General features: G+C 44.6%; 1 protein-coding gene and 1 non-coding gene across 3 annotated transcripts in view; one reads left to right on the forward strand and one right to left on the reverse strand.

The window, feature by feature from the left end:
* The window catches only part of CDH3 (cadherin 3), a 45,452-nt gene that overhangs the window by 23,700 nt on the left and 7,064 nt on the right, over positions 1-14,688 (reverse strand). The gene's annotated exons all lie outside the window — the stretch shown is intronic.
* TRNAE-UUC (transfer RNA glutamic acid (anticodon UUC)) lies at positions 9,047-9,118 on the forward strand. Its single transcript has one exon. It is a non-coding gene; the product is annotated as a tRNA-Glu (tRNA).

Raw genomic sequence — 14,688 nt, forward strand, 5'->3', positions numbered from 1 at the left:
AAAAAAAAAAAGAGGTGATTAAATTAAAATGAGGTTATTAGGGTGGGCCCTAATCCAGTATGACGAGTGTCCTTATAAGAGGAGGAAATTTGGACACAATTACAGAGAGAAGACTATTTACAGACATATGGAGAAGACAGCCATCTACAAGCTAAGGAGAGAGGCCTCAACAGAAACCAGCCCTGCTGACACCTTGATCTTGGACTTCTAGCCTCCTGAGTTGTGAGAAAATAAATTTCTGTGTTTAAGCCCCCAGTCTGTGTTCCTTTGTTACAGCAGCCCTAGCACATGAATACAGCAAGCATCAATCTAGAGTCGAGAATCCCTCCCATCATGAATTACTATTATTAACAGCTGACATTTGTTTTTTTGTAAAATCTGTATGAATTTTTAAAATAAATTTATTTATTTATCGCTGTGTTTTTTAAAAATCTGTATGAATTTTTAAAATAAATTTATTTATTTATGGCTGTATTGGGTCTTCGTTGCTGTGTGTGGATTTTCTCTAGTTGTGGCGAGCGGGGACTGCTCTTTGTTGCGGTGCGTGGGCTTCTCATTGCGGTGGCTTCTCTTGTTGTGGAGCACGGACTCTAGGCACGCGGGCTTCAGTAGTTGCGACGCGCAGGCTTTAGTAGTTGCGGCATGTAGGCTCAGTAGTTGTGGCTCACGGGCTCTAGAGTGCAGGCTCAGTAGTTGTGGTTCATGGGCTCTAGAGCACAGGCTCAGTAGTTGTGGCACACGGGCTTAGTTGCTCCGCAGCATGTGGGATCTTCCCGGACCAGGGCTTGAACCTGTGTCCCCTGCCTTGGCAGGCAGATTCTTAACCACTGTGCCACCAGGGAAGCCCTAACGCTTGTATACTTTCTCATTTAATCTTTACCAAGCGCCCTATAAAGTAGATATTAACGCCCATTTTCGAAATTGGGAAAATGAGGGGTTAAATGCATTCACTGAAGTTACATAGCTAGGAAATGGAATGGCCAGCAGTGGTACCTAGACCTGTCTAGATTGAGTCGTTTATATAATATGGTTATATTATCTTTCTGACACACCTGAGAGTTTGTTTTCTTATCTCCTCCCTAACCCCCATTACCTGTGGTCCTTCTCCATCTACTGAAATAGCAAAGATTGCTTTTTAGATGCCCAGTGAGGCAGTGTGATACTTGGAGAAAAGTACTAGATTCGGGGATAAAGCAGTAACTCTCTTACAGGTAGCTGTGAGGATTAAATGAGGATAAGTGTAAAGAACTGACAAGTAGGATACATTATGGCCAGGTCTGCTGTTAATACTATTAATAGTGACGGAGACCCCATTCTTGTGCAGGCACTGACTTTAACTTGATGGGTGATCCTGGGAAACGCACTTGAATTCTGTGGGCCCCAGAATCAATTGTTTGCTGAAGTTTTTGTTTTGTTTTGTTTTGTTTTTTGGCCATGCCGCATGGTTTGAGGGATCTTAGTTTCCCAACCAGGGATCGAACCTGCGCCCTTGGTAGTGAAAGTGCGGAGTCCTACCACTGGACCTCCAGGGAATTCCCATATTTGCTGAAGCTTTAAGCCTAAGGCCTGTCTTCCCTTTGTTTGAAGGGAGAGAAGCATGTTATAAAAAGATGTATTCAAGAATAGTAGGGGCTTCCCTGGTGGTGCAGTGGAATCCGCCTGCCAATGCAAGGGACACGGGTTCGAGCCCTGGTCTGGGACGATCCCACATGCTGCGGAGCAACTAAGCCTGTGCACCACAACTACTGAGCCTGTGCTCTAGAGCCCACGAGCCACAACTATTGAAGCCCACATGCCACAGCTACTGAAGCCCGTGTGCCACAACCACTCAGTTTGCGTCCTAGAGCCCATGTGCCACAACTACTGAGCCTGTGCTCTAGAGCCCACGAGCCACAACTATTGAAGCCCACATGCCACAGCTACTGAAGCCCGTGTGCCACAACCACTCAGTTTGCGTCCTAGAGCCCATGTGCCACAACTACTGAGCCCGTGTGCCACAGTTACTGAAGGCTGTGCACCTAGAGCCCGTGCTCCACAACAAGAGAAGCCACAGCAATGAGAAGTCCGCACACTGCAACGAAGAGTAGCCCCTGCTCGCCACAACTAAAGAAAGCCTGCACCCAGCAACGAAGACCCAATGCAGCCAAAAATAAATAGATTAATTAGTTTAAAAAAATAATAATGGGACCAAAGTCACTTTCTCCTTGATGTAAAAAGAAGAAGAAAAGCTTAAAAGGGAATACCTAAACTCACTAGGTGATTCAGCATTGCTTAAAGCTGTGTTAAGGACACATGCAAAGGTCCCTCAAAACTCTGTTAGTTGGAACCATCAGCATGTTGATGCAGAACTTGAATTAACTTATTAGGAATTTAGGTTTTCTCATTTGGAAGATGAAAATTAGACTTCACAGAGTCATCCTGAATATCAAATAAGATAAAAACACAAAACCACAAATTTGTAAACCCCAGAACTTTATACGGACTCATAACACATGAGGAAATGGGGGTTCAGAGGTGAGATGGCTTGGCCAACATCATACAGCTAGTGAGTGGAATTAGAATTAGAACTCAGGGTGGTCATATTCTAAAGTCAGGTTCTTCAACACAGCATCCATCAAGAACTACTAGAGTGTTTCCTAAGTGCCCAACATTCTTCTAAATACTAGGGACGCATCAGGGAACAAAATGTGTATCTCCAAGTACGTTTAAGTTCTTATAGGATACTGCCTCCTGTCCAAAATCACCTTTCCACAGCTATCTACCAAACTAATCAATAATGCATGGATTGTAATAGCAAAAGTCCAGACAACGTAAATGTCCATCAATGACAGATTAACTTTGTGTAATGATAACATCTATACGAGAACACTATGCAGCCATAAAAAGCTGTAAAAGATAAGGAAGCCCCTATGTATTGACATGGAAAGATCTCTAAGACATATTGTTAATTAAAAAAAAAAAAAGATATGGGGACTTCCCTGGTGGTCCAGCAGTTAAGGCTCTGTGCTCCCAACGCAGGGCGCCTGGGTTTGATCCCTGGTCAAGGAACTAGATCCCACATGCCTCAGTGAAGATCTCCAATGTGGCAACGAAGATCCCGTGTGCTGCAACTAAAGACCCGGTGCAGCTTAATTAATTAATTAATTAATTAATTAAAAAGATATGGAGCAATGTAGTCTATGCTAACATTTGTATTTTAAAATAAATACTTCTGGAAGGTGACCCAAAAAAGTGGGTTTATGGGTGGAGAAGCTAGTAGCTAAGCAACAGGAAAGAGACTTTTTACTGTGTACCCTTCTGAATTTTGACCCACGTGATTGCATTAGCTATTCAAACACTGATAAAAAATAAAAATTAACTGTCACTTTTCCCATTCTTAAAACAGCCCTCTTCCTAAGGGAAGGTCTTCAGCTAGCAGAGGGGCTGGCCAGATAAGCCTGTCAGGTTTTTCACTTAATGAGTGCCTCTCAATGAACTCTCCAATCCTCTCCTACCAAGTTACCCAGCAGGGGGCTAATGCCTTAATCCCCCAAACTCTAAAAGCTGCCAGAAACCCAGAAACCGTCCTCCTGCTGTCTACAAAATCTGCCCACCAGGAATGTACGGTACACTTCACTACCCTGTTTGCTGGCGCATTTCCATTGTTTTATGGGTCCAAACATTTGTAGCACAGCATCTGGGCTGTCCATCTATTCTTAGAGGGGACAGTGCCAACAATCAAGGAGAAGTCAGTGGTCAGGTACTTCAATTGTACGTGCCTCCCACGCAGGCTGCAACATTCCAGCTGCCCCATCAGCCCTCAGCCACATTCAGCTGGATGCAGAATACAACCAAGGGGCATGAGTCGGGCAGGCAGGAACAAGCTTCAAAGACCCACTCTGCCCGAGACACCCAGCTAAGTGTTTTCTTATCCAAGTCCTCAAAAAACAACCCACAAGGTAGATATTACTCCCCTATTCTGACAACTCAGGAAACAAGAGACTGCCCTGGGGTTGAAGTGCCTCAGGAAGCAGCTTCAGAGAGGAGAGCAGAGTATACGAAGCTCCACAACTCGGAAGCAGCAGGACCAGATTTCAAATCCTAAAGGCAGAGGCAGATGAGTGATGAAGAATATGGGATTTGGAGTCCAAAAGACTTGGGTTAACATCCATGTCGAGTGAACGTACAGAAGCTGTTCTCTCATCTGGAAAATGGGAATAATACCCACCTCATAAGATTATTGGGAGGAATAAGTGGGATAATGTTCACACAGCACTGAGCCCTGTGTCTGGCCCAGAGTAAGCCCTCAATAAGAGGGACCTTTAGCCTACTCACAATTAACCAGGGCTTCTGACTCCAAGTCCACGCCTCTCGCTACAAAATAGAGAAACCATCTCTCGGAGTGGGCATGGGGTTAGTTACAGCCATGTGCTTTACCTAAGGGCTGAAGCCCGGAAGGGAAAAGGGGATACACAGGACCAAAGAGCATAACGGGGAGCTGGCTCAGTCTGCATTTGGAGAGGACTGTTGCGTAGGGGCTGCTCCATGGTTTATTGGGAGAGGCAGAGGATGGAGATCTCACAGCCAATCTGACCTGCCCGGGGAAACTCTCTGAGGCACCCGTAGAAACATGAGCAGTTTTCTTTGTAAGCCATGAGTCACACAGAGGCTGGTAAACGGTAAGCCCCGGGGCAGATCGTTACAACTTCCTCCCAGATGCTTCTTGGCACTACTGGCTTGTATCACGGGTTTCAAAATGAAGTTGATCTGAAACCAGGTCTCATCATTACTCACCCCCCTTCTACCCTACCTTCTCAGAGCTAGTGAAGGAAGCTGATTCCCATTCCTGACTGCAGCCTAGCTCCACAAGGCCACAAATCTTGGCCAAGTCATGGAGGCATGAATGGGCTCGTGTCAAACTCTTTCTGGGACAAGCTGGTGAGCACTGACAAGCACATGGGGCAATAGTTCAGATCTTAAGGCTGAAAAACAGAGACATAAACATAGCTCTTACTTCCATACCCACCTAGGACCTTAAAGTCATGTGACAGCTTTAAACTCAGTTTCTTCCACAGAGATTCTGAACCATAAAGTCGATGAACCTGATGAAGATGTAGGCATTTGTACCACTATAAACTGATAGGTTTCAGCACTGAGTCTGAATATACAATTCCTACAATACTGTTGGGGAAGGGAGTTAGTAACCTGAGACAGCTTCTAGAGATTTTTTCTTCTTTTTTTTTTTAAATCAGAGCCTTATGTATCTGCACTAGATAGAAACATCCAAGGGAACCAGGAGTCCCCGGCCTCTGCTCAGAGCTCCTTTCTAAAGACCATCCTGCCAAGCCTGGCCTCAGATCCTGAGCTGGCGCCACTATAAAACTTGGGCAAGAAGGGTTGAGTCCCTGGAGTACTAGAGCTGTTGAAAGAAGAAAGCTTTTTAAATAGACTTTTAAGAATTAATGGATATTAGGCTGGGAACTCATCCCAGGCCTGCTTTTAGGTTGGAATTGCCTAGACACTTCCAAACTCTCAAGGAAACACCCAGGAAGGTCAGAAGCTTGTTTTCTCAGCCATGACATAGAGATGCTATGTAGTCCCAATGTCCAACCTTACTGGATGTTCTGGCAAAATAAAACCACCCAACTCTCAGGGGTAAATGTCCTTCAAGTGATCAACACTTGATCACTTGACAGTTTTCCTATTGATCTTTGGGCATTTTAATGAGAAGGGAACAGTAATATCAGTTTGAAAGTGTTGTGGCCAAAAGGCATCTTGTTGGGGAATGAGGGAGACACTGTCAAAGGTGCTTCCATTCTAGCTTCGTCTAGAGACACACCTAGCTTATAAAGTAAACAAACTTGTCCTTGTACCTATCACTACTTTCTGTTAAGGGACTGGGATAAGAAGGTGCAAGGGGAAAGTATGTAGCATTGCCTTGAAAGAAGATTCTGGCATTTTCCTGAGTAAAACTACCCGTAGAAAAAAGTTCACTTACTAGGAAATACAAATTAAAAGGACAAATGTTGTGAAATACTTAGGGAATGGATGCTTCTATATATTGTTAGGGAGTGGGGGAAACGTAAATCGACAAAAGCTTTTGCGCTATTAAGCCTTAAACAAGTCCTTCGACCCAAGAATTGTGCCAGGAAGTCATCCAAGATGTGACAAAACCATACCTGCACGGATGTTCATGATTGTTGCTTAGTGTTTAAAAAAAAAGTCTCAACAACTTAACTTTCAACAGAATACTTAATTACGTGTGCTACAGTCACTCAAATGTCTCATCTACAGGCTTAAATATTATAAAAAAGTATCAAGGGAAAACAGTGCTCTGCTCAGGGGAAAAAGGTCACAAAACAGCCATTCACTCACTCACTCACTCACTCACTCACTCACTCACTCACTCACTTATTTATTTATTTTTGCGGTACGTGGGCCTCTCACTGTTGTGGCCTCTCCCGTTGCGGAGCACAGGCTCCGGACGCGTGCAGGCTCAGCGGCCATGGCTCACGGGCCCAGCCGCTCCGCGGCATGTGGGATCTTCCCGGACCGGGGCATGAACCCGTGTCCCCTGCATCGGCAAGCAGACTCTCAACCACTGTGCCACCAGGGAAGCCCTATTTATTTATTTTTATTGGAGTAAAATTGCTTTACAATGTTGTGTTAGTTTCTGCTGTACAATGAAACGAATCGGCTATATGTATACCTATATCCCCTCCCTCTTGGACCTCCCTCCTCACTCTTCCCCCCATCTAGGTCATCATAGAGCACCGAGCTGAGCTCCCTGTGCTATACAGCAGGTTCCCACTAGCTATCTATTTTACACATGGTAGTGTAATTATGTCAAACCTAATCTCCACTTCGCCCCACCCTCCCCTTCCCCCTCTGTGTCCACATGTCCATTCTCTACGTCTATGTCTCTATTCCTGCCCTACAAATAGGTTCATTTGTACCATTTTTCCAGATTCCACATATATGCATTACTATACAATACTTACAAAACAGCCACTTATAGTTTATAGCCTGAGCCTGACAATCATAAAATATTAATATCTTTATACTCGTTAAAAAAAGGGGGGTGGTGGTGGAGCCGTGGCACCAGGAAAGCAGACTAGCTCTCTCCAGAACCAATGACTTTCCAGGCCAAAGAAGCCCAAGAGGGACTTCCCTGGTGGCGCAGTGGTTAAGAATCTGCTTGCCAGTGCAGGGGACGTAGGTTCGATCCCTGATCTGGGAAGATCCCACATGCCGCGGAGCAACTAAGCCCGTGCACCACAACTACTGAGCCTGCGCTCTAGAGCCCGCATGCCACAACTACTGAGCCCACGAGCCACAACTACTGAAGCCCACGCACCTAGAGCCTGCGTGCCTAGAGCCTGTGCTCCGCAACAAGAGAAGCCACCGCAATGAGAAGCCCGCGCACCACACGAAGAGGAGCCCCTACTTGCTGCAAGAAGGGAAAGCCTGTGCGCAGCAACGAAGACTCAACACAGCCAGAAATAAATAAATAAATAAAAGTTTATTAAAAAAAAGAAGTCCAAGATGGTGGAGGGTGAGCAGAATCTGATCTCAGACTAATGGGCAGAGGCAGCAAGGCATGCGAGCGGGCGGGGAGCGGAGGGGGGACATGGGGAGCCCACGAGGCATACTAGGACCCCAAGGGGCTATCCCGTGGCATGCCGGGAGATAAAGCACCCCACGTGTCCTGCCACAGCCGTTTGTCGCCCTCAGAGGAGCCAGACTGATTCCCTAAAGCAGAGAGCAGTGCAAGTGGACCTGCCTCCCTGGGTGTTCGTGATGATCCGTCACCACAAGATCACCACTTTGGGGGATGCTAAGAAGTCTAGCACAGTGCTGGAGCTGAAGCGCTTGGTGAAAGGTATTCTTAAGTGGCCACCAGCGCAAGGAGCAGCTTTACACAGATGACAGCTCCTGGACAAGATCATGACCCTGGGGGAGTGTGGCTACGCCTGGCAGACACCTCCATCTATACACCATTCACCCGGGACCTGGATCTTCCTGCAGATGGCACCGATGGGGCATTTGAGGCCCTCAGCCTGTAGCCCTTCTCTGATCCACTGAAGTAGAATATGAAGCTGGATTGTTAGGAAAGCCAGGCAGGAGGGCGAGCTGGGGGGCAATGAAGCAGTGGGACTCGGGCCCTCTCCTTCAGATCAGATATCTTCAAGGAAGACTTGATTAGAGAAATGGACCCGGAAGATCTATTAAAAATGTTCATTTGAAATGACTAAGGTCCTTTATGGGTGGTGGACCTCCATTCTGCTTATCTTCCAGTCTTTCCATAGTAAACATGTATTTGATTTGCAATCAGAATGAGATGTTGTGATTTCCCCCCGCTCTGACTAGTATATGGCAACCCCATGTTGTTAAGGAGAAAGCAATTCTTTCTAGGGGAGTTTTGCCTCTCTGCAGAAAGCTCTTTGGAAAGATCTACACTACTCAAGTTCTTCCTCACGCTTGGGAGCTGGGTCCTCCCTTATAATCCCCAGAGAGAAACCCAAGCTGAGCTATACCTGACAGCACTCTGGGAGTTCCAAACATGGCTGACTCAAAGTTCATTGTTAGGTGTGCTGTCAATGATTCCCACCCACAAGAATGAGAGCAGAGATCCCAGAGATCAACCTGGGACCTCTGGGATACCAATTAAGGGTCTGGTGGGTAAAAGTGCTGCACATTGGCCCTGCAGCTTTGGGCAAGTCACTTCATATTTAAGCTGTTAACAGTAAGCACTCAACAAATAAAAGCCCTTGGTAATTTCCAGTATCTAAAATGGGAACACACACACACACACACACACACACACACACACACACACACAGAGGCTCTTGTTAGGGCCAAATAAGACATATTGTGCTTTTTAAAGCACAATTAAGTATTCAAAACCAGGGATGGTAATTTAAAAAGCAAAACAAAAGAACAAGAAGGTAAAGGTCATTCAGAATCCTGAGGTAAGCAGAAAATTAAGAAAAAAAAAAAAAAAACGATCAATTTCCATTGAGACAAGCATTGGAAGTTAAATTCAAAATGCCATGCTTTCAGGAATTCCCTGGCAGTCCAGTGGTTAGGACTTGGCACTTTCACTGCCAAGGCCCAGGTTCAATCGCTGGTCAGGGAACTAAGATCCCTGCAAACTGTGGGGCCAAAGGCGGGGTGGAATGCCATGCTTTCATTCACATTTCACTAGTTTGTTCCTTCTTTTAGATCCTCTCTAAAAGAGATATATTCACCTCTTCACAGTGACCTTCACGATATCATAGAGCAACAGTTCCCAAATACAACTGATAAAATCACCTGGAGAACGTTAAAAAAAACTCAGATTCCCTGCTTCCAGCCCACCTATCACTTCTACTGAGTCAGTTTCTGGAGGTGTATTTAGGGAAGACAGTTTATTGTTTTGGGGTTTTTTAAAAAAAAATAAATTTATTTATTTGTTTTTTGGCTGCGTTGGGTCTTTGCTGTTGCGTGTGGGTTTTCTCTAGTTGCAGTGAGCGGGGGCTACTCTTCGTTGCAGTGCGCGGGTTTCTCAGTGCAGTGGCTTCTCTTGTTGCAGACCACGGGCTCTAGGCACATGGGCTCAGTAGTTGTGGCTCGCGGGCTCTAGAGCACAGGCTCAGCAGTTGTGGCGCGCAGGCTTAGTTGCTCTGCAGCATGTGGGATCTTCCTGGACCAGGGCTCAAACCTGTGTCCCCTGCATTGGCAGGCGGATTTTTAACCACTGCGCTACCAGGGAAGCCCAGTTTATTGGTTTTTTAAAGTTCCTGATTCTCACCTTTATTTCTCGTAAGCAGGTAAATTGGTATGGATTTTTGAGGGCACTTCAGAATATGTATTAAAATTTCAAATGTCCAGATTCTTCCTCTGACCAACATATATATCTGTCTTTTCAATATCTCCCCCTGGATGCTTTAAAGGCATAATCCATAATCTTAAAATCATGTCAAAAAGCAATGCACTCAGCTACACAAATCCTAAATCTGGGCCTCAGTAGCAGCCCAGAATCTGTGTCTAGAGTACCCAGACTCAAATTTTGGTTCCAGTGACAGACTTTGGGCAAGTATGTTTCCATACCTAGAAGATGGGAATGATGCTAGTAATACCTACCTCAGTTAAATGAGTTAATATTTAGCACAGTGCCTAGTATATTGTTATCTAGCATCTTCTTCCTTGACCATTTCTCCCTCAGACTCCCCTTCACAGTCAACCACCAAGACTCATGCCTCTCCATCTCTACCTCCCCAACCTTAGTACTTACTACATCATTTTTAGCCTAAATGAGTACAAAATCCTCCATTTTAAAAAAAGGATCTTTTGAAAACGCAACAGATGATACATTTAAGAAAATAAGATCACTTCCTTGTTTGAAACTCATCAATGATGTGCCATTGTTCTCAGGATAAAACCCAAAATCTATAATGTGCCCAATCCCTATGTCCATTGTCTAGCCACAATGGTCCTCTTCTTAAGTGCATCATAACCCCTTACCACAGGGCCTTTGCACATGCTTCTCCTCCTGTCTAGAACAGTGTCTCCCTACATTCCCATTCTAATTCTACCCAGTTATCTCCCAACATCTTTCAGATCCTAATTCGAAAGTTACTTTCTCAGGGAAACTTTCCCTCAACCCTCCCAAAGTAGATCAGTTTCCCCTGTTAAAAACTCTCCTAGCTCTATGTAACTCTCTTCCATAGAATTCATTACAACTTGTAATGATATGTTTACTTGCTATTATCTAATTGCCTGTCTCCCTTACTAGTCTCCATAATGCCCAAAGGCAAAGACTGTGTTAGAATCTGCTTATCAGGTGTCTGATACAAAGTAGGCATTCAATAATTGTTGAATGAACTATGAAAGTCCTTTAACCCAGCATTTTTCTTCTAGGAATGCAGTCTAAAGATGTAAGTATACAAACTAGTCTAGCTGTAACAACACTGCTATTATCACTACCACTAACACCTGACATTTATTTATTTACTACATGCTTTTTCATACCCTAACTCATTTAATCCTCACTACAGCCTATGAGATCCCCATTATTACCCCTATTTTACAGATGAGGAAACTGAAGCATAGAGGTTAAGCAAATTTACCCAACCCTTACAGCTAGTAAGTAGACAAACAGATTTAACTCAGGCACAGTGGCTCTGGAACTCCAGCTCAGACACTCTATACATTATAATAGTTATATTTTATGCAAACTTCAATTGTCAAAATTTGAAATGGTGCTGTAAATATTAAAGTCTCACTTTGTATGCAAAGTTTGAAGAAATGCAAATCTCCCAAATTAAGAAAAAGTGTAAAAAGTCACATAATTTCAATACAAGAGAGACTAGGGCTTCCCTGGTGGTGCAGTGGTTAAGAATCCACCTGCCAATGCAGAGGACATGGGTTCGAGTCCTGGTCCAGGAAGATCCTACATGCCACGGAGCACCTAAGCCTTTATGCCACAACTAATGAAGCCCAAGTACCTAGAGCCCGTGCTTCACAACGAGAAGCCCACACACCACAACGAAGAGTAGCCCCTGCTCACCGCAACTAGAGACAGCCTGCGTGCAGCAACAAAGACCCAACGCAGCCAAAAATAAATAATAATAAAATACTTTAAAAATCTTAAAAAATATACAAGGGAGACCAGTGAATTGTAAGCATCCGTCTAATTCCCTTATTCCACACACATACACTTCACATATGTTCAATAAGAGGACATAAGACTTGACTCATAGGAGTTATGAATTATTTGAGGTTTTCAAGGATAAATCTTTTACATCAATGCAACCACCCTGTGCAAGACTGTTTATTGCAGCAATATTTGGGTTTAAGAAAAAACCCATAAGCCCCTCTTGGAAAATAAGATCAGAAATGAGTATTCTCTGTAAGAATGGAAATCAACTTTTCATCAAAATGCTTGCTAACTAGATTTTGAAAACTAAAGAGAAACTTGAGAAAAAATGCATTTTCGCTTTGACTGAATGGCACACTCTCAAGCTTTCAACACCCAAGGAAAATAATGCATATAAATAGTGCTAATAATTATAAATTAGTGCTAATAGTGCTAATGCATATAAATAGTGCTAATACATTTGATAGTTCACTTCTGAGTTATGCAATTTAAATTTAAAAAAATTTTGATTTCAAATACTTTTGAAACATTCAGATAACTAAACCTTAAAACAATGGTTAGTGTGAAAACTAATGATTTTAAAATGGTATAGTAACCTTATTAAGCTTACCTCAAAGCCTGTCTTGAAGGTATTGTTCAAACATAAAAATTTAACTGAATGGGGTTAAGAGGAACAATTCATTCAATCATCTTTCTACAGCAGTCTTTCCTAATAAGGTGATTTCTGACAGATTTCTAAAACTTCAAACACTTCACAATTTTTATGTTAACTCCTCCCCACTTCCACATCTGTAAAAGATAAAAATAGGGGGTTAGCTAATAAATCATGGTATATCTACCATGTAGAAGACTATGGAGCTGTTAAAAGCGAGATAGATGTGTACCTACCAGTCTGGAAAGATGCCTGTGATTCAGTAAGTTAAAAAAAGTAAGTTGTAGGATAATGTTTGTTAAGTATGACATAGTCCAATCCTTGCTTTAATAATTCCTGTGTGCATACATAAGTTCTTTGTCAAGAACAAGGTCTACAACAGATGTGGAGAACACACGTATGGACACCAAGGGGGGAAAGTGGTGGTGGGGTAGTGGTTGGTGGTGGGATGAATTGGGAGATTGGGATTGACATGTATACACTGATGTGGATAAAATGGATAACTAATAAGAACCTGCTGTATAAAAAAATAAATAACATTAAATTCAAAAATTAAAAAAAAAAAAGAAAAAGGTCGACAAGAATTCACTTTTAACTATTAACTGTGCTTACCCTACCGGAGCAGAACTGAGGAAGAGAGAACTTTCACGGGTTTATTTCTGATCTGCTTCTGTTGAGACGCAATGAAGTTCAATGGTTGAAGCTCAGGCAGCTTAGATTTGAATCCAAGCTCTGCTATTTACTACTTGCATGATCTTGGGCAAGTTACTTAACCTCTCTGGCCTCAGATTCCTCATCCATAAAATAGGGATAGTAATAGTACCTACTTCAAGGGATGTTATGGTGATTAAACAAGGTAATACATGTAAAATGCTAAGAGCTGTACCTGTCACATAGTACATGCTATTATTTTACTGAAAAACATTGCTTTTACAGTGAATATTCACGTATTAATGTGAAATCCCAACCAACGAGCGCAACTCTACACAAACTATATAAAATAGTATATATGAAAGAGGGTGTGAGAGAAATAAAAAGCTCCCTAGGCAATCCTGACAGTCAGCCAAGCTTGCAAACTACCGACTCAAAGGCAGGGGTAAACCAGTTGGAGTGTGGCTGAGTTCCAGTTGGGGAACACAGGAGAATTCTGGAAGCAGTAAAAGACCATAAAAGACAAGAAAATGGCAGGTCTTGAAGCCCTAGTGGCTGAAGCTGACTCCACAAGGAGAGGGAAGGGTGTGGGCCTGGCATCTTGTTCTGGCTTGTGTGCGGGGAGCCCTCAAGTACCTGTCTTTTCTCTCTGCCTGAAGCTACAAGATGGGGCTCGTTGTGAGAAGGCAGGCAGCCTTAAGCAAGACACCCAGGTTAGTAGCTGAGCCCTTCAGCCCTGCTCTCTGTCTGACCAACCATCAGTCTACCTCCTCGCGTCCAGGGCCACAGAGGCACTTCCCACACAGGGAAGTTAGAGCAACAAGGCCGAGGAGCTGGGACCAGAGTAACTTGTCTCAGGCCTATAACCCCGTTTTCCCTTGCCTGTGCCCAGATGTGAACCATCAGGCCTGTCCTCACTGCTGGCTTTGACAAGAATCTGAAGAACTTCCGAGTGGACCTGGACTTGGGGGTGGGAGAGAGTGGGGCTGCCAATATGGGGGGAGGAATCTTCTTAGAAAAGCACACATGTACACAGTTAATTCCCAGGGAGCAAAGACTTCTTAAAGTTAATGTGAGGCCCTGAAGTCGGACCCCCACCCCCCCCCCGCCGGGCAAGAACAACCTCCTTTTAGTCTCCAACACAGGTTTGAGGCTTGGTAAGAGAGATGTAATTTCGAACTAATCTTATGCGCTCTTGAACAAGCAAAACTGGGATAACAGATTGAGGAGGCAGAGGAAAGCCTGGGGTCATGCCTCCCCAGCCGCATCTCGCCCCTGATATACCTCCGAGTCCTGAGGGAGAACAGCTCTCCCCTCCGTCTTGGGTTCTGTGTAGCCCAGAGAGGCTCTCGTGAGGGGGAAGCAGGCACCAGCCCTCCCGCCTCCTGGCGGTGTGGCCCTGGCTCCGAGCCCTCTCCTCAGATGTCAGCGACAGAGCCAGAGCTACGAGCTCAAAGGTGGGGTAAAGGGAGGAAGGAAAGTGTTCACTCGGCTTTCCTTCCCAGGATACGGCATTTTGGTTCGCTGAGCAAGCAGCAGGGCCCCCGTACCCCGAAGTCCACTGGGACCGTGGCAGCTGCAGCCTGGAGGGGATTTTGTCACCTTGAGGAATCTGCAGGCTACTGATGCTCTAGGTAAGCCACAACCACATGGGTGCCCAGATTTGGCTGGGTGAGGAGGAGGGGGCAGAGCGTACCAAGCTCCTCCACTCAGAGCAGGGCTGGGGGAGGCTCTTAATGCTGGAAGGAGGCGGGGGGGGGGGGGG

Source organism: Lipotes vexillifer, unplaced genomic scaffold (genome assembly GCF_000442215.2).
Source record: "Lipotes vexillifer unplaced genomic scaffold, Lipotes_vexillifer_v1.1 scaffold1235, whole genome shotgun sequence".
NCBI classification, from domain to species: domain Eukaryota; kingdom Metazoa; phylum Chordata; class Mammalia; order Artiodactyla; family Lipotidae; genus Lipotes; species Lipotes vexillifer.